General features: G+C 34.1%; 1 long non-coding RNA gene across 1 annotated transcript; it reads left to right on the forward strand.

The window, feature by feature from the left end:
- The first annotated feature begins 13,148 nt into the window (after positions 1-13,148).
- LOC127716045 (uncharacterized) lies at positions 13,149-25,921 on the forward strand. Its single transcript, XR_007988726.1, has 5 exons — positions 13,149-14,364; positions 15,785-15,805; positions 22,838-22,959; positions 24,448-24,568; positions 25,510-25,921. It is a non-coding gene; the product is annotated as an uncharacterized LOC127716045 (long non-coding RNA).
- The last annotated feature ends 1,537 nt before the right edge of the window (positions 25,922-27,458 follow it).

Raw genomic sequence — 27,458 nt, forward strand, 5'->3', positions numbered from 1 at the left:
TTCAAAGTTTATACTTGACATATATATTAACCAACACCAGAGGGTTTGTTATAATGTATGTACAACTTCCTTGGTCATACATGTAGGTCAAGGTTAAAAACTGATTTCAATTGACAACCCTATGTCCTATGGTAAAGATCGTGTCTGCTCTATATCTTGAGAACCGTTATGATTTTAAAGTTTATGCTTGACATGTATATTAACGAACGTCATGGAGTGTGTCATAATGCATGTAATGTATGTCCAAATTTCTGGTCAAAGGTCAATGTTAAAAACTTTTATTTCAGTTGACAACCCCATGCATGTCCTATGGTAAAGATACAATTTGTTTACCACACGTTATTTACAGCGGGGCCCACAGAGATGGCTCCCATCTCAATGTTGTCTTGTTAAGAATACTCACATTATGATTGTATGGATCAATGAATCAAGGTAAAGTTTACGTGATTAAACGTTTCTGAGGTACTATAAACAATGGGTCTACTAAATTTGGTGTATGGACTACTTGTTAGGTTATTTTCATCGTTCAGTAGCCAATCTTATGTTTTTCAGTTTTGTCATTTTCTCAGATTCTATACTTTATAGGTCTACTATATTTGGTTATTGGAATGCTTATAAGATATGAATGTCTGTCTGTCAGAATTCATATGTTTGTGTTCTCATGCTCTTGGTTCTTTGTTCGAAGTTTAGTTTTTGTAGTTTTGCCTATATCTCTGATACTATCAGTAATGCGGTCACTATATTTCATTGTTCATTGTTCAATGATTAGTTTTGATTTGTGGTATAGTGTGTTTTTCAGGTACTATAAGCAATATTCTAACAATGTTTTGTTTGTGAATTTGTCTCTGGTTGATATGTTCATGGTTCATCACCCAATGTTAAGTTTTTATGAGTATGTCATTTTCTTAAATAATACTATAATCAATAGGCAAACTATATTTTGAATATGATATTATTGTTAAGGATCCATTTCTGTCTGACAGGTTTCTTCATATCATTACATGGTTTATTGGTCAATATTAAGTTTTTGTTGTTTGGTTTGCTTTTCAGATACCAGTACTATATTCAGACACTATTTGGTGTGTAAAGAAATTTTTTTTTCGTGTATTGATAGTTGATGGTATGCATGTAAGTCTAGGAGGTGACATTTTTCCTTGACCTCGCTTTCAGTCTTTTTCTCGGATTTTGCGAATGAGAGTAAGGTGTGTATATCTGCTAATACGTTTCATTTGACATTGACCTGATTTCATTGTTCAATGATTAGTTTTGATGGTATTGTGTGTTTCTCAGATACTATACGCAATATTCTACCAATGTTTTTTAGTCGGATTTCCAAAAGAAAAATCGGTTATTGATTTAGTGACGTACTGCGGGCGGGCAATCAGGATGGCCGTTGTCAAACAGTTTTCTTGTATTTACTCATGAACTGTTCAACCGAAGCTTTACAAATTTTAATATGTTTTTACTGGTGACAATGGAGGTCAAGTTCAATATTGATGATTGTCAATTGTACCATCCGGGAGTTAATATCCTTGTGATATTGAAAAATGCTAGGACACAAACGAATGTAAAAAAAAACTGGTTTGCTGTTACTCTGAAAGCCTCTTGTTCGTTTTCTAAGCTCCCATGTTCATCAGCAGTCTTTGCTGCCTCCATGGCATAACGATAATTTATTATTGAAATTTACTTGACTACTTTTTCTGTTAAACTCTTGTATTGTATGTCATTGCTTAAAATTCCGAGCCAGATGAACCGGAACTGGACACTTAATCTGAATGGATCAAAGCTATTTGATCATGCATTTAGAAACGAATGAGCACTAGGGTGTCTAACCAATTTAAGAAGGTTGTGGATGCTTTATTCTCTTTGCATGACAAAATGAAAACAAAACGATATAAATTTCATGCGTCCAAAGCGGGTTTGTTGATTTACCTTCGTCAAGAACGCTCAAAGCCGAATGTTTAAAAGCCAACAATGTATAAGGACCCAAAACGTTTAAAAGCTGTAAACAAAAAAGGGCATACAAATAGCCAAATTCATATTTCTAATTAATTTCAAAATTCATAAAAGGTCAATCTTAAATAATTTCTAATAAATCATGTCGTTGTTTCAGCAGATAAAGCCTTCAAAAATATTGGGCTAATATGTCAAAACCAATACTTGGAATGTCGCACAAAAGAGTTTGGAATAAACAGCAAAACTGGTTTTCCTACATATTCTTTAACATCATTAACAAAGGATGAAATTTTACAAAATCACAAATCTGTACTTTTTGAGTATCAACATCAAAGAAAACGAAATAATTCTACTGTCATTATACTGGATACCAAAACTTCACACTATACAGAACGACATATCATCTTATCTTGCTGGTCGACTAAACATCGTTCTAAAGTGCTGACTTCTATTTTTTCTACAATAAAAGATGGCCTTCAAAAATATTGTGATGAGTTACATTTAACTAGTGGTGTCAATCAGATGTGGATTCTTAAATATTCTATAGATCTACTGAATAATCTTAGATCACAAACTCTGGAATTTTGCAGCAACATTAAGACTTTTTATTTATTTTTCTACGCATTACACTTCTATTCCCCATGCTCAATTCAATTTGAAAGATCGATTTTACCATCTCATTAAACAGAGCGTTTTCTAATAAAATGGGAATCGTAGATATAAATTTCTTGTTTTGGGTAATAATAATTCTTATTTTGTGAAAAACCACACTGATTCTATCGGAAAATACACAGAAGATGATATTATCAAAATGCTGGACCTTTTGATCGACAATACATTTGTTGAGTTATAAGGATTGATATTTCGACAGACAGTCGGTATTCCAATGGGTACTAATTTTGCATCCATACTAGCCGATTTGCTTTTGAACTAGTATGAAGCAGCATTCATTAGGAACCTTCTAATAGACAGAAAGAAAGAAAAAACACCTTGCGAAATTCCTTACTTTTACTTTAAGGTATATTCATGATGTTCTATCACTTAATTACCCATATGTCAGTCAGTACTTTTTATATACCCCAGTGAACTTGAAATTAAGGACACTACTGATACTATGAGAATACTTCATATCTTTTCCTCAAAAGTGACACAGATGGACGACTTTATAATAAAATCTATGACAAACAGGATGATTTTTAACTTCCAAATTATCAATTTCCCATTTCTTAACAGTAACGTACACTTTGCCCCATCGTATGGTGTTTACATTTCTCAGTTGATACGTTATGCCCTTGCATATTCACACTATACGGAATTCATATACACGAGTGTGCAATTACTTGGACGATAGAACATTTGAATTTAGATTTATTTGTTAACCTGGAGATAATCCAATATGAGTCGTCTACATTCGGCCTAACATATGCATAAGAACAGTATGACAAACGCAAAAGGTCCGATCGTTTCCAAAAGCGATTTTCAATAAACCGATACTATTCGACATATTTAGCCTAAATTTGTATCTCTGCCACTTGCATGGAAGCATGACAGTGAGAAACGTAGACTGCATAGATAAGATATAAGGTTTTACCAAGGTTGTTTTATGTAAAATGGTATCACAACTAAATCTTTGGTAGCATACCTAAAATAATAATATAAATTTTACTGCTTGTCTTTAAAACTCTAGTTCAATATAAACGTCAAAGAAAACACATTGTTTTATGAAATAGTTTGATTTTTAAATTAGACAAATTTATCAAAAAGAAAAAAAAACAACTATAAAGAATTGAAAACAACACGTGTAATAATTTCATAAATTATTCAATTGCAGTTTTGTTTAGCAGGATCCTTTTAGTTTTATGCCAAACTTATCATGCTTATCGTAGAAAACAATGTTATACATCATCTCTCTTTTTTACTATCCCGTACCAAACTTACGAAATTTGACGAGTGGACTCTTGAATATAAAAATGTGATGGTATCAGGAGACACGTTGTCTTATGAACACTTACTCGTGTTTCATATTGTTCGAAAACTAGTATTTATAGTATGTGTATCATAGCTATGACAGCCTTTATGGATGAGTGGTCTGAATAATCAAACTACTGTATCACTAGCCTGTCAACGCTTAGATTATGAGTTCGAACCCCGCTCGTAACACATGTGATCAGTTCAAATTGTTATTGACAAGGATTGTCAGTTTTCCAGCCGAAGGTTGATTGTTCCCCCAGGGCACTCTGTCGTCCTCCCTACATAAAAAAGTACCATCACGAAATAACAAATCAATCAATCAATCTGAAATATTTAACGTCGCGTCGGTGGTCTTGTAGAAGCGTGATCATTGTAAAATCGAGAGGTCGATTGATTGATTGCTGAATGTTAAAGTCCAGTGGCAAATATTTAATCCATGTTCTGAACGATAGTGGCCAAAAATTTGCAGCTTTTCTCTTTGACCATTTATTAGATTATGAGTAAAAGTAAAGACAATCGTCGACCCGAAATCAAAATATTGTGTCGTAGACTGGCATGCCTTCCATATGTCTCTTACCTCATCAACTAGCACGACAAAAAACGACTCACTTGTCTACAAAACCCGGTTCATATTTATAATGTAGTTATATATTCTCGTCCTGAATATGCATTGATCCATGAAATGCACATATGGATCAATAATTCTGTCAATACACATGTTTAGGCGCTGCACACGGTCTTCCGCTATTGCACGTATTGCTATTATACTCTCATTTTGTTTAAACAAAGAGACGCGGTTCAAAAACTAATCGTGCACACCTTCTTTAATACATATATACAAGGATGTTGTCTTTTTCATTATGAGAAAATAGTCAATAGGTTCACTTCATTTTGTATATGATATTTATGTAAAGTGTACATGTCTGCCTGACAGGTTCCATTTGATCTTGACCTTGTTTATCGGTCAATGTACAGTGTTTGTTGTCTAGTATGCTTTTCTGATACTGTGGAAATATTTTCTTCATGGATACCAATTTTCTTTGTTTGAGGAAAACTTATATTTTCTCAAATATTTGACTTTGTGGAACTGACAAAGTCTGTTTACAAGCCTATTGAAAGTATGTTCTTCGGTGGACATTTAAATTGGAAGTTTTACTATGTCAACGAAATCCACGAAAATTGGTATACTACTGTACTGTATTCTGATAATATACATGATAAATGCAGTATTGAAAAAACTTTATTTGGTGTATGGATAGTTGCAAGATGCACATGTCTGTCTTGTTGGCTTTTTCTTACCTTGACCCCATTTTTACTGTTCTTTGATCAAAGCAAGGTTTTTCGAGTTTATGTCTGTTACTCCTATACCTTATGCAATATGTCAACAATATTAAGTATATGAAAGGATGGTCTCATTAATGTGTAATTGAATGAATTGAATGTTTGTTGATAATTAAAACTATATGTTTTAGTGAAAAAATGGACAACTATGTGGTATACATGTTATACATGTTATATATAAAACCTACAGTATGGAAGTAGTTCAGTTCAACGTAGATTTTTCGTGTCCCCTTTTTTGTTATATTCGTAAATATATGGTACATGTGCAGTTATATTTTTTTTTAATTTATGCCTAGGGTTGGTTTCAATCATTAATTTGAGTGATAAACCATTTCTACAAAGAATTAACCATCAATATAAGAAAAAAAAACAATTTATTGACGTGGAACCTTAATATTGCTGGGTGTTTTATTTGAGAATCTATAAAATATATCCACCACATAAATTGTTTCTGTTTTAGAACTGTAAATGGTTTTTATGATACCTTTCTGAAACAGTTCTAGAAAGGAGTCAATAGAGAAACAGCGAAATCGGTCTCAATCGAAACTCTTAGGGACTTTAGATTGTGCTTTGTTATGGCAAATATTCGGTTAGACCAGGTTCACAACAATTTGATATGCCTGGGCTTAAGATCATGAATGGTTTAGACAGGGTTCCGGTTTATGCAAGATTTGGTTTACACAGGTTACACTTTATACATTTTGTTTTCGTATAAAGTAAAAAGTGTGCATTTAAATTTGCAAAGAGAAGAGAAATTAAATGAATGTTTTGTGTGTGACAATTGCCGAAATATTGTAATTATATTCTTTTTTTTAAGAACCTTAGTTATACATGTTATATGCAAGAGATTGGTCTGATAACGAAAAAAGAAAACATAAGCGCCCAATTACTACAAAAATCCCTTAACGGCATGTGTAGCCAAACAGGAAGTGATTGCAGATCGAAAAATATGTAATACATTACAACTTATCATAAACAATTTTCAGATCAATTATCACATCATTCTGTAACACAAAAGTAAAATGGAACGAATAACGTTCATGCTCAGTCTATAAAATAAACATTTGTCGTCAAGCAGAAAGAGGATTGGAAAAAATATCATCCTGTACCACTACGGCGTATCAGACCAAGTATTAACTCTTTTCTACATACAAAAGCAAAATCATGAGCGGGCAAGGAGATAGCAGTATACCACTCGCTCAGTGAATAGGATCGGGGTTAGTTTTTCAGACTAACAACAACCGCGAAGGACATTTCTGAAAAGTAGCACGTTCACTGCAACTGAAATCTGTAAATCAAAAATGTTTATATTGAACTTAAATTGACAAAGAAAACACGTGTACTTTAATCTATCAAGTAACGTTTTATTTATGTTCTACGTATCATTAACGTTGTTGATTTTAACGAATAGCTGTATCCTCTCCAACAAGGCCATACCATTCCTTTAGATTTGATTGATAACACTTGTTATACCAGTATCCTCCATTGAAAGAAATTGCACAGTTGATATCGTGGTTATCATTGTCCTGGTCGGTAGTCGAGAAAAGCATGCCATTATGACTAGATAAGCAATCTCCTGTAACAGACGAACTTTAAACTTTAAGATCGTCTTCACATCATATTGTATGTTCATTTTACGTTTGCTTTATGTATGTTTGATTTGAATAAGATGTCATAGTTTCAACTGCAAAAGTTGATTTACAATTTTATGGATAATGGCAAACGAATTAATTACTGTGTAGGATTAACTCAAGTAAATAGAACGATCATTGTTTATTGTTCTGGATCTGACAAATATTTCTTTAATAATTATAGTTTGTGCAGAAAAAGCAACGATGTTTCTTTAAAATACACAACCACGATATAAATTGCTGTTTCATTTCTATTTCTACGACATGGTCTAAAGACCAAAAGATAAAATATAAGATACTAACGGTCCAAGCTATGGCAAATAAAGTGTACTATAAAACTGAATGTTAATAAGAGAAGAAATTTACATATAAAAATCAGTAAGTTGTGAGAACTGTGTGGTTTTTAAGGAAAATAGAAAGTGGTCACCGGTGAGCAAAATATGTATACTTTGGAATAGAACTATTTGTTAAAAAATTGTTTAAGATCACGCAGCAATCTTTAAAATGATATATTTTATATTAAATTCGGTAGAAAAAATAAATAGTGTAAGGAAGTCACTCGTTTTGATAATATTCGTCCCAGATAATATTATCCTTGAAATTTTATTTTTTTTCAGACTAGTCACCCAATTGTATCAAAGTTTGGAATTGGAAAGGACATGTGTTACTGATTGAACTTAGACAGAAATTTTATCAACTTTGGGATTTTAAAGGACAACATGTGACTGATTGAACTATGACTGAAATTTTATCTGGTTTTTTTTTTGTTTGGTATATTCCTTACAACAGCAGGTTAAATATTGTTAATTTAGGGTCTTGCATGTCTATTTTATTGAAATATATTGAAAATATGAACAATATTTCTGATTATCCATTCATATAATATGCGTTCGGGGTTGGGAACTTTCAGTGGGTGGTAACTTTTTCACGCTTTCTGATGAAAAAAAATTGATACTACAATAAAAAAAAAAAAAAAAGACAACACCCAAAGTTCTACACATGCGTAAAACGTGTAAATATCTGAAGCTATACACTAAAAAAAAAAGGGGGGGTTGGGAACTTTTAGTGGGTGGTAACTTTTTCACGCTTTATGATGAAAAAAATTAATACTACAATAAAAAAAAAGACAACACCCAAAGTTCTACACATGAGTAAAACGTGTGAATATCTGAAGCTATACACTAAACAAAAAAAAAATGAAAATAGGTGGGTAAAATCACTCCCTTCAGAATTTACACATGCGTAAAACGTGTAAATGTTGTATACCTATGCGCAAAATGAGTTGTGAATTAAAACTAGGTGGAAACAACTTTCTGGTAGATTAAATATCTTTCTATTACAATAAATTAACTGAAAGTATTTCACATTTCCGTTCAAAATGGCACAAGCACAGTTAGGTACCGATAATGTTGTCTTCCAACAATATACAAACAAACAGGGAGAAACGGAATTTAGAACGCGTTTTGGGCGAAAAAAAAGCTATGGTTTGTAGGAAACATTCAGAAACTGGATATTTCTATGTGGACCTTTATGACAACAAGCCGGGAAAAATGAAGTACAATGGGATGACGTTTGGAATGGATGAGTTAGATTGGATCATTGCACTGAGAGGAAATTTAGATTCCTTGATGTCTTGTTTTCCTCAAGTAAGTTGATTTAAGTTTTAAAATTTCATTTTTTTTTTCGTATTTGTTATAGATAATCAAATGCAGCTTGAACTACCACTCTACATTTTAAACTTTGTAAGCTAAATATGTTTTACTTTTCAACCTAAATTATTTCAATATTGACATATATTTCATTTCATTTTCAATTTAAGAATCTAACTGTTTTTTTTCCATTAATGTTAAATAAAGATCTGTCAACATTTCAAAAATATTAACCCGGATTTTGAAGTTCAGATATTTCTTACTTTTTTTTTTTTTCTTTTTTTTTTTGTTAGCAACCTTCTAACACACCACAATTTATGGGGGCTCAGATGAACCAACAACTACCAATAACCCCACCAGCTGGGTCAAAATCTAACTACATGGAGTTCAAAACAAGGTATCAACAACCAACTCAATCATCAACGTACCCACCGTATATTCCCCAGCCAATGTCACAACCTTCCACTCCATATTCAATTGCAGAGAGGGATCAATCTATGGGTATGAAGAGACCTCCAAGCAGGGACATTTACCCCGACGCACCCAAAAAGTCTAAAGTTTTAACATATCCCCGTGAGAATACCGATGAACAGTGTGAGAATATTCCACCAGAAGTAATGGATGAGTTTTTCTATAACCCTCTTAATTAAATTAGAGGAATAAAGTAACATTTTTCATTTGAAAAAAATTACCATACTGTAATTGAAATAGCAATTACTTTTTTGCTAAAATAAAAAAAATCATTTTCTACAATCTTTATTTACATTAATTTTACAAACATATATATATATATTGACGAATATTTATTATTCCAGTTTTGAAAAGTTTGGTATTTTACAATGTCCATAGGCATAACTGTTTATTTTATTTATCCAAAAGCGCTTATCATCTAAACTGCAAAGTCCCTTTTTTACAACCGTATCCATATAAAGTTCGTGGTTTTTACTGCGAATCAAATTCATTGAGTTCATTGTCACTGATTCACCGAACAGACGTTGTTTATACATCTCATGTTTAAGAGTTTTTTTAATTTCACATCTCACAATCCCTTTAGCCACCTTTTTCTCATTCTCAAACGTTATATTTTCACCATTTTCGTCTTCTTCTGCTATATCATATGTTAAACTGTACATTTTTGGACGAAGGCCAATGAATTCTTTTATGGGAGTACCTGAAAAAAAAAGAATCATGTACAATAAAGTGTAAATGGTCATTTTGAGGATAAAAAGAGTCTTATTAATTTGTATAAACAAGGTAAATATTTACTCATACTTCATATTTAAAAACATAAATTTTGAATGTCTATTTTAATTTTGCACTGTATTGAAACTTACCAGACATTTCATCCTTCATTCTACCCGGGACTTTTTTGTAAGCACTACAAAATAAGGGATGATCTTTGGGGTAATTCGAGGTATCCAAGTGCTCTGAAATGGTTTGCATATCCTGGTATACATCTTTGGTTTGGATTTCATAACACAAGGAATCTGTTAGAAATAAATCGTAATAAAGTGTTAAAAATGTGTTTTTACAAGAGAAATAAAACTTCACTTTTTCTTTTTTTTTCTTTTTTTTTTTTAATGGATTGTAGATATTACCTGTCTATCTTTCCATAACATAGTTCTGATTGCATTTAATGACCATAAATAGATAAATTATTACCTGTGTCAGTAAAGAGTAAGTTGATTTTATCTCCATACATGGGTTTCATCACATCATAGTGGAATGTATACATCAGCCTTTTGGAAAGATCTAAAATGGCTTGCCCAACATAGATGGGTTTGTTTAAGACGAGATTCACTTTTTTGTTTAACACTCCAACTAGGTCTTCGTTGAAAATCTGAAATCTCTCAAAGGATGGCTTTGATGCATATTTTTTGAGAGACTCTGGTGAAGATATCAGTTTGAAATTTATACGATCCCGAATATTTTCCAGACATTTTCCGAAAACGCTGCAAAATAAAAACAAAACAAAATAATTTCACTAATTAACAAATTCATCAATCACATATATTGCATTTGTTTGGTTGTTCATTTATTTTGGTTCGAGCGTCACTGATGACTCTTAAATAGACAAAACGTTCGTCTGGCGTATAAAATTATTTTCCTGGCATCTTTAATGACATTTGAATGTATAATATTAATATTCGTGTACTTTTTCTTTTGAAAACATATAAGGAAGATATAAGGAAATATTGTCCATATATATATATGCATAAACCTATATAAAATCGCTTGATATAAGAAATAGTGCTTACCTGTTACACATTAATTTGAAAAAATCCCTTTCAAAATCGTTCCTTGAGAGCTTTCGTCTATCCGAGTTAAAGGAGATGTAAGTCTTTAACCATGGGGTTTGGTGGAATGATAGTATTCTGTGTATCTTGGTAATTTTTAACCCCAATTTTTCATACAACTGCAAGTTCTGATAATGAACGATATAATGTGATTTATCCTCTAATGTCGGAATGAGCTTTGTAGTTTTCACTCTAGATTTGCTTTCTCCATTTAGTTTTCTCCATAGACTCTGACTGTAGGTGAAAGCTTTTCATCACTGATCAATTTGTGAGATGGTGCAAGTGGATAACAGTTCTGTATGTCATGGAGATGAGGGGGATATTCCAAGTCCACTTCTAAAATGTAGCCTTCTTCGGAATCTTGAGCAATTTTTTGAAGGTCTCAATTTCGTCTTCAGATAGAAAACGCACAAGACCAGTAGGTAAAGGTTGAGACATTGCCCATCCGTAAAGATTGTTTGCATCCAAATACATGATGTGTTTCGATTCCTTAGAATCGTCGAAGTCGTCTAGGTGTTAATGATTTGCTTTGCAATACTTTTTGCAAACCATACTAACCCCTCCGCGGGTTCCAATTTCAAACATTTGGTACATGAATGGGTCTGTTAGTAATTCAAGAGATATTCCACTCATTTTTAATGCAGCCTGCCACGCGAGGCCTGGAGAAGTGTAAAACCAAGCCGCGTCTAGTTTATAGTATTCTAAAGTCATGTCTCTGAATCGTTCGAAAACATCACATAGAAGAAGTGTATCCGTAAGCACATAGGTATTATGGAAGTCACCTAGATTTTTCATGTTCAAAGTGTTCCATACAGTTTGCGCATGCTCGTATTTGCTATCGGAAATAGGCTCTTTCGTCAGTGAATTGTAGAAAGCCTCTTTTGGGGGTAATGTTGTGTCATTGAATTTTTCAGCACAGTCAACATAGTCATAGCAGTATTCGTTTTTCTGTAACAAGAGTTTTGCTATATCATCATTTGGAAAAGCCTTTCTAACCTGTTTAAAATGTGTTAAATCATCTGCAGCTAAATTGTCAACCAAAGTCTCTAATGAACTGCCCATAAATTGATATGTATCTAAAAATCTTAATTTCCCCAGTGAAAAGCTGATGTATCGTTCAGTGTTCTGAGCAATGACGTTTAGTTTTTTATCTTTTTACTTCCCTGCTTCACTCATTAGTAAATGCATGTCAAAGCCACGTAAGTTGTGGAAGAAAATCGGTATGAAAGATGGATGTTGGAGATTCAGATTACAGTTTACATGGGCCGCTCCACGGAAATTTGTGTACGATTTCTGATTTACCGGTACATCTCCACAGCCTAAATGATCATGGTCCCTAACTTTAATCATTTTGTCAGTAAACGGGTGTTCACAAACATAACAGTGAGTTGCATCCTGAAACTCTCTTTCAGCTGCTTCATTCATAATAAGGGGTTCAATTTGACTCAACTTTTCACTAATGTATTCCTCTTCTTTCAACATATCATCCAAAAAATGTTTAACAGCGTCTGGTCCTCTATAGACAACTGGAGGTTTGGAATACTTATCATTGGAGCTAACAACTACGTAGGAATAACCGCAAGCTTAAATTTCGTTTTATGTGTCGTTGATGGCTTATTTTGATCTGGTTCACAATTCAACAGTTTCCGTGCATAACATTCGAAATCTGCATACACGACAAAGGGTACTCGAATCTGTTTTTCATAGTCTTTAAAGGATAAAACATCTTTACCTCTTTGGGGGAATTCAACTTTCTGATAACTAAACTGGTCACAGTACACTCTATGATCGTCTAACAAATCCTTCCTTGTAAACCCATGTAAAAATCTACGACAGTAAAAACGTTTGTTACAGAACCTAGTCATAGACCCGAGAAATCGATCTAAATTTTTTATCCAACAATAATGAGATTTTTCCTCATTGGCTAGATAAAGTAAATCCACTTCTTTATATCCATTCTCTAATTTTGTTAAGTACAGTGGAAAAACTTCACCCTCTTCAAATCCAAATACGTTTACAGATATTTTGTTTTGCTTTTCAAATTTCTCAATTTTGGCTAGAGAGACTGGATACTCAATATCAGTCATGTTGAGTTGGCTTTCAAAAGGTTTATAATGATATAATTCTTGCTGATTATTTGGAGCTGGATGTAATGCTGCCAATACAGACCATAGAAAGCATTTCTGATCATCGTTTTTGATGTTGATGACACCACGACTAAATCTAATTTTTCGAGGTAATTCAATGTAGCCGGAGCCTGCAATGGGTGAGTATTTTACTGTATTTACTTCAAGACTCATTACTTTGTTTACAGTCCAATTGCTTCCTTTATTCACAAACTCTTCAAGTGCTTTGTTGACTGATTGAAATGCTTCATTTATATTATGATCATTGTTTCCATTTGGTAAAGAAATGTAGTATTTACTTCTGAAATGAGGGACAGTTTTGTCTTGTTCACCATTATCAACGTCCCTCATCATTTCTACTCTTCCAATGACACTCCATTTAATACTATGGTGTTTTTCACGTTGAAATATTAATTCCTTTTCTACATCATCTTTTACATTTGCTAAAAATTGTAGAAGATCATATTTTTCGTTGGCTGTTGGAATAATGTCAACCTGTTTTACTAAATCTTTGAGTGCGCTTTTCTTAAATTTAAATCTTTTCTGCTCTTTTTTCTTCTGATTCATTTCAGGTTCTTGAACGCTGTTTCCTGAGAGCTGAGGATTGCGACCTCCAGTTTGATTTAAGGGATGGTTAGCAGTAACATGTTGGAAAAGACTATCATAGTCATGAAAAGGTATTCCACAATGCTTACAGGTATGTCCTAATTCTTTTATATGTACAGTTGAAGCTACTTTACTTCTACTAGCAGACACAGGTTTAGTTTTTTCCAGTTTTTCACACTTTTCTTTATGCCTATTCAAAGTAGTTTTTCTAGTGTACGTTTTATTACATTTTTCTCACCTAAAAGTTGAAAAGTGACTATGTAAGTGACGATGTAGTGTTCTCTTATGTTTGTACACTTTATCACAGACATCACATATGAATGAGTTTTTTTCGGGTTTTTGTCTTTTCCTTTCAATGTCTTCATAGCGTTTTCGTTTACGTTTTCTTGATTTAGAATTATAATCTTGTTCGATTTCATCAGCAGCTTGCACTAACAAATTCTCATCACAGTCCCTGAACTCGGTACAAGTATCAGCAATTTGATTTCTTAATGTGTGAAGTTGGTTTTCTAATCGTTTATTTCCATGCTGATTACTTTTCATAACATAGTCTATGAATGCTTGAGCCATGTTTTATAGATAATTATTCCACAACATATCAATGTAAACTGATTGAATTTTATGATAAAGATGTTCTTTATATAGCTGGATTAACATTATAATCTGATGACATCATTATTCGTTTTTCACATGCTGGTGTATAAAGTATGGTGGCATCTACCACACTATACATGGTTGATGCAATACGGATCACTATATTGGAAAGGATAACCACTTATTCTTTAAGGTCAGTTTTTTATTTTTATGATTTAAAACTTGATTAGGTGACATTTTAACATAGGCTTTTCCTCCACCATTTTGCCAATTTACATCACATTTTCTTTTTTCTGTTTTTTTTTTTACCAATAACGGTGGATTTATTTTAGCTTGTAAAGTTGTTTTCTCATTGTTTCCATTTATCTTTCCAAAATCATTATTATTAAGCTTTTCATTTTCAACTGCGTTTTCACTTTGTGTTAGTAAATCATTATAAATTGAATTACCATTGTTGATCAAGTTATTTTCCGTTGATTTTGATTCTTTATTTTTCATAGAGTGATCATTTTGATTTTGCATATTTTTATCCTCCATTAATTCTTCTTGGTTTATTAGTCTTTCATATCTTGCTTTAGGAATTAGTATTAATTCACGTGACATAATGCAAATAGTCTTTGAAGAAAATGGGTAATAGTTTCCTAATTTTAACCAATAACAGCTTTCTCTGTCCACGTGTTGTACTTCTGGAGACAATTTTACGTATGCGGGTTTTGTGTTTCACTAGTACCTTTTTATCCATCTCTGAGATTGAACAAACCTCCTGCACCACATTATAAATTATTTCAATAATAGTTTGCAGCTGTTCCTTTGTCATAATCTTTAAAAATGATTTCAGTTGTTGGTGGGACACATCCAATAAAAATAGAACAAAATGCGTTTTTTCTTCTTGTCTCATTTTATGGGTTGATACACAATGGTGGACTGTCCTGGTAGAATGTCTGTTCGCAACTGATAGGAAGTATCAGTGTGGGGGTTCAAAGAGATATCCATATGGTTTTGAGCAGGTTTTTTGAAAAGCATCCATGAAAAATTTAGATTTACCAGGAAGAATTTGTCGCCCAAGGCAAGCTAGCTGTGATTGGTCTCTCTTATTTTTGAATATACATAGATAATGGGCTTGAAGAGATGCTGTTCTCATACATTTGCCCTTTTGAAATAAGTTTTGTAAGATGTGTACGACAGTGATTTGATTGTGATGAGATACCACGCACATTAAATGTGCAAGCTCAGAACTGTCTGCAGCATCCATCATTAAATCATCAAATACTACAATTTTGAGACCGTGTACTGCACCCCATTCGGATAATATGTCCATGGAGGGTAGTCCTTGATGCTTGAAATCTCATTTTTCATCTCGTCATACAAAGATTGATATATGGTATAGCAGAAAAATATTTTTGATGGCGGTATTTTAAACATATCATCAGCATGTTTAAGAATTTTTTTCGTTAAAACTGATTTACCACTGTTGTTTGGCCCAACAACAAATAAAGATGTAGGGGATTCAAATTTGATTAAACTTTCGTGTTCCCACCAGTCAACCATTCTGTTTGATGTCTTTTCATGAAATGAGAATACAGTTATAATATGACGTATTTTATATTTTTTAGGTTTTGAAAGACAGACAACTAGTAAGTTTGATATATTTATTCATGACATTATATTTAATGTTCACATGTACATTTTTGGAAACCATTATTAATAGAAGATATACAACAATAAAAACGATCATCGATAAAATTATACACAAATTGATCATTCAAAAGAAGGTTTTGGTTAAACATGTCTATGATATGCTCCATAGACCAACCTCTAGTTCGACACATTAAGTAATACAAACAATATTGTCCACACACGCTAGTGGCATTACTTTGAAGTCGTTTGGAATTCACTTTAAGTCTCGAATATTTTAACATGAAAAGTTTAAAATTAATATAATACTGATCTGGTGACTTTCCATAGGAATCAAAACATTCTAAAACTCCATTGTCATTAAAAAATGCTATCCAGTGTGTACCAGGTCGGTGTTTAGGATCCGTATTCGCTATAAATCCAGTTGAAGGTTGTAAAAGTGTAGGTATTTCATCCGCTGCATAAACACCACAAATTACCTTTTTCATTCTAAAGTCACAGTCAATAGCACACTGTATTTGACGAGTATTCATTCTAAAATGACACCTCTTTCAAGGTTGATTTCAAAATAACTGGGATATTCTGCATACACCACACAAGCTGTTGCTTTTTTGAGAGGTTTTTGAAAGACTGTTTCCAAAGAACATGTCCCTTGTTTTAAAAGATTTAAGTATGAACCTTCATCGATTGATTGATTGATTGTTGTTTGCTTTACGCCGCATTAGCACAGAAAGGCTATATCGCGGCGAGTGCTAATTCGAATATTATAACAATTTAAGGTATATTTTTAAAATCAGACAAAAGGTCTTTCAATAAACTAAAATTCTAGACTAAAGCAAATTGGTTATTTACAAATAAAAATCAACACTAAGATAACGTGATAAAAATTAAAATCGTTTTAAATATAACAATATTTTTATATTTTATGATATATTCCAATTTCTTTTAAGAATGAAACAATATTTGTAAATGGAACATTATTAAATAAATCATACATATTATTGACATTGAAATGCTTCTTCCGAATATCAGCAAAGTCAATACAATGAATTAAAACATGTTTAATAGTATACTTGCAGTTGCAAGGTACACATTGTGGTTCATCTTCATTTTTTAAAAGATACTCGTGTGTCACTCTAGTATGACCAATTCGGCATCTAGAAATAACACACTGATCTTTTCTGCACATTAAATTATTAAAAGTTTTACCTAAATTAGGTTTAATTTCATGTAATTTGTTACCATCTCTCTTACTCCATTCATTTTTCAAAATATTAAAAACATATTCTCTAATATTAGATTTAAAATCGGTATATGGTATATCACAGTTAGATAAAGTGTCACCCAGGGCATTCTTTGCCTCAAGGTCTACAGCTGTGTGTCCATGGATTCCAACATGACTCGGCACCCATAGAAATATTATTTCTTTAAGAAGAATTTTTAAACTCCTCATTACATATAAAATTTTGAGAATTGTTGGGTTTTTAATTTTAGTATTTTGTATAGCTTGTAAGCATGAAAGTGAATCAGAACATATAATAAATTTGGATTTATCTGAAGAAGCAATAAATTTCAAAGCCAAAATTATTGCTTCTGCTTCAGCAGTAAAGATGGATGCAGCAGATGGCAAACGGAGAGTTGCAGCTCTGTCCCCGAAGACAGCAGCAGATGCAACTCTGTCACCATCTTTTGATCCATCAGTATAGACAGTTGAAAAATCTGAATAATTGGCTTTAATTTCAGCATAGTGTTGCTGAATTAAAAGAGGATTTGTTTCATTTTTATTGTGTTTACGGAGATCAAATATCATTTTTGGTTTGGGAAGTTCCCATGGAGGACATTTGCAAGTTTCAACTTGAGCAACAGATTTTAAATCAAAAGTAGCTAAATGTGGTTTTAAACGTATACCTAACGGAGGAATTTTGTTTTCATGTTTTGCAAAAATATCTTCATAAATTGGATTTAAAACACAGCTGTAGGCAGGATTATCTGAATAGGCTTTTAGTTTGACAGCATATTGAAGTCCAAGCTTCAAACGTCTGTCAAAAAGTGAATGCTCATCAGCCTCTACATACAGACTCTCAACTGGTGAGGTTTTAAAGGCGCCAAGACAGAGACGCAAACCCTGGTGGTGCACAGCATCGAGAATCTGTATGTAGGACTTCCGTGCAGAGCCATACACTATAGAACCATAATCTAGTTTGGATCTAACTAGAGATCTATATAAATTAAGTAAAATGTTGCGATCAGCACCCCAGTCGGTGCTGCCGACAACTTTTAAAATATCTAATGCTTTTAAACATCTTGATTTTAACATTTTGATATGGGGGAGAAAGGTTAATTTTTTATCAAAAACTAACCCTAGAAATTTATTTTCATCAACCATTTTAATTGGGTTTCCATATAAAGTGAGTTCTGGATCAAGATGCAATTTCCTTTTGTTACAAAAATGCATCCCGACCGTTTTTGAAGTAGAAAATTTAAAACCATTTTCCGAGGCCCATTTTTCAATTCTTCCAAGACATAATTGTAATTGTCTTTCTATGTTATTCATATTTTTGCCTCTGTAACATATTAGAAAATCATCAACGTACAATGAACCTTCAATATTACTTTTTAAAACTTCAACAAGGCTGTTGATTTTAAGACTAAATAATGTAACTGATAAAATAATCCCCTGAGGGACACCCATCTCTTGATCGTACAGATCAGACATGGTTGAATTTACTCTAACATTAAATTGTCTGTTAGACAGAAAATTCGAAATAAAATTTGGCATATTGCCTTTCAACCCCATATCAAACAGATCTTTTAAAATACCATACTTCCATGCAGTATCATAGGCCTTTTCAAGATCGAAAAAGACCGACACCACATGTTCATTTTTCGCAAAACCATTACGGACAAATGATTCGAATCGAACAAGATGATCAAGAGTACTGCGACCTTGTCGGAATCCACACTGGATATGGGCTAAAAGCCCATTTGATTCCAGGAACCAAACAAGGCGATCGTTGACCATCCGTTCTAGTGTTTTACAGACACAACTGGTAAGAGCAATTGACCGATAATTAATAGGATCCGTGTGATCTTTACTTGGTTTTGGCATAGGCACGACGGTTGCAAGCTTCCAGATTGATGGTAAATCACCAGATTCCCAGATCTTATTCATGAGCTGCAAAAGAGCTTCCAGCGAGGAATCTGGCAAGTGTTTTAAGAGTTGGTAGTGAATATTATCAGGTCCACAAGCTGTATCATGGGCTTTTGACAGAGAAAAGAGTTTATTATAAGTTTCACCATTTTTTGATTTAAAGTTCAACTTTATTTTTTCTTTTTGTTTTTTAACTTTTTTAAAATCTTCCCTGTAGTTGTTAGAAGAAGAAGATTTCGCAAAAGTTTCACCAAGCTTGTTGGCAATATCCTTTTCAGATGTTAATAAATCATTGCCATTTTTTAAATGTTTTACTGTGGCTTTAGAATTTTTACCTTTGATCTTTTGTATCATGTTCCATACTTTTGTCATCGGAGTGCGAGATGTTATCCCCGAGACAAATTTCTTCCAAGACGTTCGTCGTGCTTGCCTACAAGTCCGACGTGCCTTAGCGCGAAAAATACGGAAATTACTCAAGTTTTCCGTCGTTGGTTGTTGATTAAACCGTCTTTCAGATTTTTTACGGTCATCTATTGCTTGATCACAAGCGTCATCAAACCATGGTTTGCTGGGATGTTTTTGATTTGCCGAGGTCTTAGGAATAGTTCTGTCAGCAATTGACGTCAAAACTGTGTTAAAAGTTAAAATTGGATCTTGTACAGTCTCAAACATCTTTGAATGAAGTTCCGCTTTACAGAGATTCTCAAACAAGGGCCAATCCGCCTTGTCAAGTTTCCAACGTGGTACTCTCTGTTGAGCAGAAGTAAAAAGATGTCCAAGTACTATTGGAAAGTGATCACTTCCACATAGATCATCATGAACACGCCATGAATAATCCAGAAGAAGAGAGGGATCGCAAATAGTGATATCAATAGCAGAATAAGACCCGTTTCCAGGATGAAGATAAGTATTAGATCCATCATTAAAAATGCATAATCCTTCTTGAGAGACAAAGTCCTCAATGATCTTACCTTTGGCATTATGAGACTTGCTTCCCCACAAGGGATTGTGGGCATTGAAGTCGCCCATAAGTATAAATGGTGAGGGTAATTGATCAGTGAGGTTTTTGAGTTTTGTTTGATCTATAATTGAATTGGGTGGAATATATATAGAACATAATGTAATTGTTTTATCTAATGATAAACGAATTGCAACTGCTTGCAGATCCGTGGTGAGTTGGACTGTGCTATGAATGACGTTGTCCTTCACAAAAATGGATGATCCGCCTGCAGCACGTTCATCTACCTTAGAAAATGTGCTATACATGTTGTATCCTTTTACAGATATATTGTCACTTTCATTTAGATGAGTTTCTTGAAGACAAAATGCAATAGGTAAAAAAGACTCAACTAGAAGCGTTAACTCGAGAAGATTTATTTTAAGACCTCGGCAATTCCATTGGATGATATTAGTCATGTTTTGTTAATAGACGGGCGAATGCTATCGAGTTTGCCAGCATTCTTATTTCGCTCACCCTGAGATTGTAATCTTTCGGGTGGCGGAACACTTTCGATTTCCATTTCTGATTCGTCGTTAAGTGTTGAAAATCTGTTGTGTGAGGAGAGTCGTCGATCTCCAGGACCATGCGCAGCTGGTTTTACTCCGCCTCGACCCCTACCCCGCGACCTCGAATCAGAAGACTTCTGAGAGGATGTATTTGCTGGCTTCTTTGGGACATCCTTCTGTTCTGGAGAACGAAGAGGAGACGGTGCTTTAGAAGACTTTGTACTGGATGCAGAAGATAAACTAGTTTTATTAGATGCAGATGAAGGAGGACTACTGGAGATGGAAGAATCATCTATGTCACTGGGAAGATCCCAGACAGATTCACCGCTCCAACTGTCTGATTTAACTGTATCTTTTTTATTTGATTTCTTTTTTTCATTTATTTTAGATGATGACATTGAGCTCTGTAAGGAAGATTGAGTTGACTGAGTACTGGTTTTAGAAGGTGTTGGTTTTCTTGGAATTAATATTTTATCGTTAGGTTCTGTTTCAACAGGCAGCATTGTAAATGTCTCAGCATCAATTGGCCAGGTCATGCGAGTTTGTGTATGCTCGTGACTGAATGAGCGGACAACTGGCGTACGATGGTCTGTTCGAAACAAGGAGATCATTCGAAACAGAAGCTATCTGTTTAGCTTCTGGGTAACTGATGTTTCTTTCTGTTTTAATTTTGATAATATTTTTTTCTTTAAGGTAAACAGGGCAGTCCCTAGATGATGAAAAATGGGATTCACTACAGTTTACGCATTTAGAAGATTCAGAGCTACAGGTTGTTCCCTCGTGTCCTTCGTCAGAACACTTGAAGCATCTCTGCGTACCACGACATTGTTTGGTTCCATGACCAAACTTTTGACAAGTGAAGCATCGAATTGGGTTAGGGATAAACCTGTCAACTCTGATTCCGAAGCAACCAAAAGTAATAGATGGAGGAGGAGTTGGAGTTCTAAATGTCAAAAGATATGTATTTAATTTGATTATATTTCCATTCTTTTTTATTTGAAATCTAACAACATCAGTTACACCTTGGCTTGAAAGTTCCTCACAGATTTCTTCCACGGTAAGGTCACCAAGGTATTGACTTCTGTCTCAAATGATCCCCTTACAGCTGTTCAAACTGTTGTGAGGAGAGGCAGAAACAGGAAAGTTTGTAATTGTTGTCAGTGTAAGCAAATTTGTTGATTGACTTTTGTTGGAACATTCAACCAACAAATTGCCTGATCTCATTTTTGAAACTTTTTTTACAGTACCAGCAACGCTTTGAATTTGTTTGTGAATCACAAAGGGAGATATTTTGGAAATTGGTTTTTCATCTGTTCCTTTTATTACAATAAATCTGGGCCAACTGTCATCTTCCTGACAGGGCACTGAATCATCACATTTTCTTTTTTTATGTATTAAAGCTGATTTAGAGGGTTGGTTTTGTTGTGCCATAGGAAATGAGAAAGATTCACCATTCTTGTCATCCACCCACCTCGGAGTGCCTACAAGGGCAATGCTGTGTTTCCGTGGTGAGCCGGGGTCAAGTGCTAATGCTGAAAACGAGCTCCAAGTATAACATGTATAACGTAGCTGGTCCCCAAAATTAGCACCCAAGATCCACTGCGGAAAGCACCAGATGTTCCAAGAATAGTATACTCAAGCAGAGCGTATCCATTAAGCGAAATAGAAAGCGTACCACTTGATTGACCCATGAGCCATCGCCTTCTTCAGTTATCCGAAATATAAATAGCTTAATTTAAAACACGTGTATATAACGAAAATTGTTACAAGAAAGCTTATTGTTGAGGATTAACTGAAGGGCTCGACATGACCAGCCGATTGATCGAACCGGGTCCATCCGACCTCCCGTTTAGATGATATTTGAGCCAAAGCAGCTTATTGAACTAAAGTCTCGTCCGTCCGGGTATTTTCTGACCGTAAGGAGTCTGGCTACAGCCCTCATCCGCAAGGATCTCGTCAACCACCGACACGGGTAGCAACCCACGGCCAACGGGTTGGAGAGCCTATTTTATTCAAAACATCGGGCAACTCGTACGATGTTCGGATCACTTTAGTCTGGTCTCTACCCTTCGACCTGTCCAGCATGGGTAACCCTACCAGGAGACGGAGCTCCAACTGGCATAGCTCTAGGGGTCACTGAGACACGCATGCCCCCCGACCACGGCACGGATAGCGATCCACCGGGGGGAACCTTCATCGATAAAGTTCGGTTCCACATCAAAACAGTACAGTGCATTTCCTCCAGCTATGTCATTTCTGCTTAGCTGATTTCCAGTGTATTTCATCCATTTATTAGTTACTTCAAACATACTTATAAATGCCGGTAATATTGTTCGTCCTGGAGTATTGTAATTGAGTTGCATTATATTTCCAGACACTGGTACTTGATTTAGTTTAAGAGCTATTTGACTGAGATTGAAATGTTGAAAGTTAAATGGATTGAGCTCATAACTTCCAGCTGCAGCTTCAGCATCAACAAATCCGATGACGACACGGGTAGGTCTTAATCCATTGAATAAATTATTATAATTAAAACTAAGGCTTCCTGCTGGTATATATATAAGACGCACTTCTGTCCTGGTGAAAGGGTATTTCGCATTAGTCGTCTTCAGCTTTTCCGCATGTGCAGTTATGATTGAGGGTAAAACTTGCAACTTACAAATTTTTAAAACAACTTCTTCCAAATACACCTCGAAAAGTGGTGACCCTTCACTTCTCATGAGACAAAACTCAGGTCTAGATTTATACAGCTTAACATTAATGGCTACAGAATTTAACATGAATCTATCTAAATCAAACAGATGATGTAAGAGTGGTCCCTCCATGTCACATGTTTGCGATTCGGTAAAATATAGGGAACGATTATAAAGTGAAGTGTTGGATCCATTTTTAACATCATTATCATCGTAATGCCCTGATAGGTCTCTCAGATATAGCTGACTGGTTAGCTGTGATTTCTTGGCATCAGTACCATAGGACAATAAGTTCTGAATCATAGCTATGTATGGATAGTGTGTGGTCGTAGACGTGATGAGTTTGTTCTGGACTGTTACATTTACTTGTGAAAACATGGAATGGAGAAAATTGTTCACTGGCCCAACATATTCAGTTGCTTTTAAATTAACTCCACTAGCATGTTTAATCCTGGCTTTCACATAAAGTCGACTTCTTTTTAAGTCAATATATTCCAAAGAATTTTGAGCAGCTATGATAAATTCTATGGGTGAAGAACCACTAAGTTGAGAGGTTGATCTAACTTCATCATAATGTATTCTCTCCACTGATGTCATGGTTGGAGGGAGTGAAAATAAGACGAGTCCGCTAGGCTGTGCTTCTTGAAATTCTTCAGTAGTTAAAGCAGCCATTATTTGCTAAAGATATCTTTTACGGAAGATTTCAACAGTTTTTTTCTTTTTTAAACTGATCTTTTTACTTTTGCTTTTAACAATTTTTTTCACCACCTTCTTGTTTAATTTTTTCGATCTTTTTATAGTAGATTTTTTCACTTTTGGCGTCTGCTTTCGTGAACGTTTCCTAGTAGAACTGACACTTTTATTTGATCTTTTTCTTTTTATACCCTGCTGTAACTGATTTCTCTCCACTTCATCTTTAGCCTGATCAATGGTTTGCTGCACTGGGGATACTAATTTTACTGTAACTTATTGTGTTCACCTTTATGTAGAGGTCCTATTGGTGTTATAAATTGGGGGGAAGTTCCCGAGAGTGATCCCCCGCCTATCTGCTTCCCACCTCGATGTGCATAATCTATATATGGATTTCGTCCATTTTTACCGAGGTTTTCATAATAATGAATCCATTTTTCTGTATTTGGTATGTACATTTTGTTGATATTCATTGTTTAGAAAAATGGGAACGATTTAAAATGAAGTGTAACGGTTGAAGGATGATCCAAAAATGAAGCCAAAATGTCTTTACTCGTTGTTATATTGATATCTATATCATAAATGTTTGTGTTTTTTACAGGAACGTAATGTGCTGCTTCTACAATGGTCAACCAATTTCCAACACTGTCTGCAGGCAATCTCCGTAAAAGAGGTTTCTTTTCACCCTCAACTATGGATTCTCCACATATATTTGAATACAGGTAAATTGCATCCATCCCTGAGCTAGTGCATGAAATATCTGCCTCTACTAAAGCAACCCTCCATACCCCTTCAAGAAGAAGTGGTGCACTTAAATGAGTTTTGAATTTGTATGGTTTATTATGTGGGTAATAGTCTAATGATTTATCACTACTCATAGCTCATCTTTACTGGGTGGTGTTCTGTGGGTCAGTGATGTCTTTTTCATTAATCCATTGATTATATTTATCGGGCCATCCTTCAAATTTCACCAACCATTGAATTTTCCCGTTCTGTTTACGTTTTCTAATTTTCTTTTCTATATACCATAAAGTATTTTCATCCTTATCAACCTTTTGAAGTTCGGATTCTTGAAAATTTCCACTCACCAAAGTATTATCAAAGCTAGAAATTCTGTATACTGGTAGACCTTGCATTCGAAATCTTGTTCTAATTTTGAATATTTCTCTGGTGAAATGTTCATCAAATGACCGATCAAATACAGAGTGAATTCTAGCAAGTCTAACAAGATCTTTGACTTTATAACGAAATTTTCGAGGTTTCCTAGGCTTTTTAGGTTTTAAATACATGAAAGCCCACAAGTCTGCTTCATTTGTTTTATTGACGTCTTTAGGCGCGACATTGTTTAAACTTCTGTGAGGTGTTGCATTGTAGGTGGTAACCAAATCTTGCAGTACATCGACATATCGATGCGTTCTTTGCTTGGAGAAATAACGATACATCATATTTTTTATTGTGTTAATCACTCGTTCAGCATAATTAGCTTTAGTTTCAGAGTTTTCGGTGGTAAAATAATAAATTGTTTTTTTCTTTTTAAAAACTTTTTCATAATGTTATTATCAAACTCTTTGCCTTTGTCAGAACGAATTTTGTTTGGCATGTGTTCTTCATTCAGTATTGTTTGTAAAACATTTACAACTTCTGTTGCTGTTTTATTTTTCAGAGGTTCAACCCACAGATATCGGGAAAAGATGTCAATGACAAACAGAAGATAGTGCACACCTGTATTTTCACTGGATATGTTAGAGACATCAGCCAAATCCACATCAAATTGATCATACATTCCAGAAACAACGACCCGGGGTCTTTTGAAGTGCCGTCTAAGCTCTTTTCTCAAACTATAACTATCTTGATTGTGAAGCCATTTTCGAATTTTGTGTTTTCCAATATTGGATATTCCTTTAGATTTCAGAACTCTGTGAAGTTTATCTGGACCTAAATATGAACCTGCTTTGGACAAGTGATAATATGTTTTCTCAAGCAGTTTTTCTGTGCTCATCTTGAAAGAAAATCATAGAATAAAAGTCGAAAGGAGATGATGTGCTTATATATTGTAAACAAATATATTTGTAGTAATTGTGTATAAATAAATCATATCTTGGTAATAATGGCTGATGTTTCAAAACAAAGTATTGAGTAAAATTATTTAATTTATAGAATAGCACACAAATAAATATACATATAGCATTCATATAACAAAACAAACACTACAAAAATGTACATTGACCAACACTATTGTTCATCCAACAAATGAATGGCTGGTTTGATAAGCAAAGGTAAAAGTTTATGAAATGCTAGCATAGTCCGTTTTTTCCTGATTACACCAATTCGTGGGTTTGCTAAACATCGCATTGTCTGTTTGTACTGCTTGAGTTTTTGTTTGTGTAAATTGTTGACAACAAGTCTTCTTTGAAGAATTAGTGAGGTGATGTCGGAGATTGCATAACACTGGTCCCCAGACATAGATTCAATAATAAGTTTTCTTTCTCGTGGTTCAGCATAATACAAATCTTTGAGAAAAGCAGCGTTACGAAATATACGTCTGTTCATGTTGAATGTTCACAATTGACTAATATTTATTCCTTTTCTAGTCTACACTCAAGTAATAAAAGTCTTTCAGTCGTCTCTCGTAAAGTATTCGACTTTGGTTTATGAATGCTACACCAATCATCAAATTGTTCAAACACTTTACTTCTGTAGTGCTCTGGTATATCCATAAGACTAATTTGATTCTGAAGTTGTATTTTTATGTCCTTCTCATCTATTTTGTTGAAAGTAGTATCAAAATAAGTGTCTAAATGTTCAAGTTTTGTCCACATTATACAGGTGTGCTGAATCTGACTTGGATGATCCACTTCACATCCATAACAGTTTTCTTTCGCTACATAATTAAGTTGTTCTAATATAACTCTAGCATACAAAAACTGGAGAGTGTGCTTAAAATATCTTTCAACTTTATCAAAATCCATAGCGACTGTTTCAGATGAGTGCATATCAAAATCCATAGCGACTGTTTCAGATGAGTGTATACATTAAAATGACTACAAATTACATTCTTCAATTTATATAAGTCTGCTAGTGACGTCATCTAAAATGGATAAGCTGGCGCAATTATTGAACCAAGTTGCTTGTTTGATACCATTTTAGCGAATAAACAGTTTGGTTCCCATTTTGAATGTTCATTTTCAATGATATCCGATTCGTCCCATTGTTTTATAGTAACACCACAACAGAAACAGGTTACCCAATCTCCAACATTGGTGTAATAAAATCCATTTTTGATCAGATTTGAAGGTTTCTGAATGAGTTGCTTAGGCCAATTTTCAAACGTTTGTTCTCTGCTAATGTAATATGCCATGTGTGGGTGTACAGGGTTGAAACGAAACATTGAAGATATACATGAATCCGTCTCCACATCCATTTCAAATGGTAAATCAAAAGTAAAATTCAACCTTTTATACTCTTTTTAAGTTCAACGGATGACATTTTCTTGAACTATAATTTCACTGTTTATTGAAGAAATTCAACTTATAGGTCATATTTCCAAACTTCAATACTGAAAAGGTGGTGATCGTAAGATTGCCGCAGCATAAATAAATTCTGTTTCTGTGT

The sequence above is a fragment of the Mytilus californianus genome, unplaced genomic scaffold (assembly GCF_021869535.1).
Source record: "Mytilus californianus isolate M0D057914Y unplaced genomic scaffold, xbMytCali1.0.p SCAF_9, whole genome shotgun sequence".
NCBI classification, from domain to species: Eukaryota; Metazoa; Mollusca; class Bivalvia; order Mytilida; family Mytilidae; genus Mytilus; species Mytilus californianus.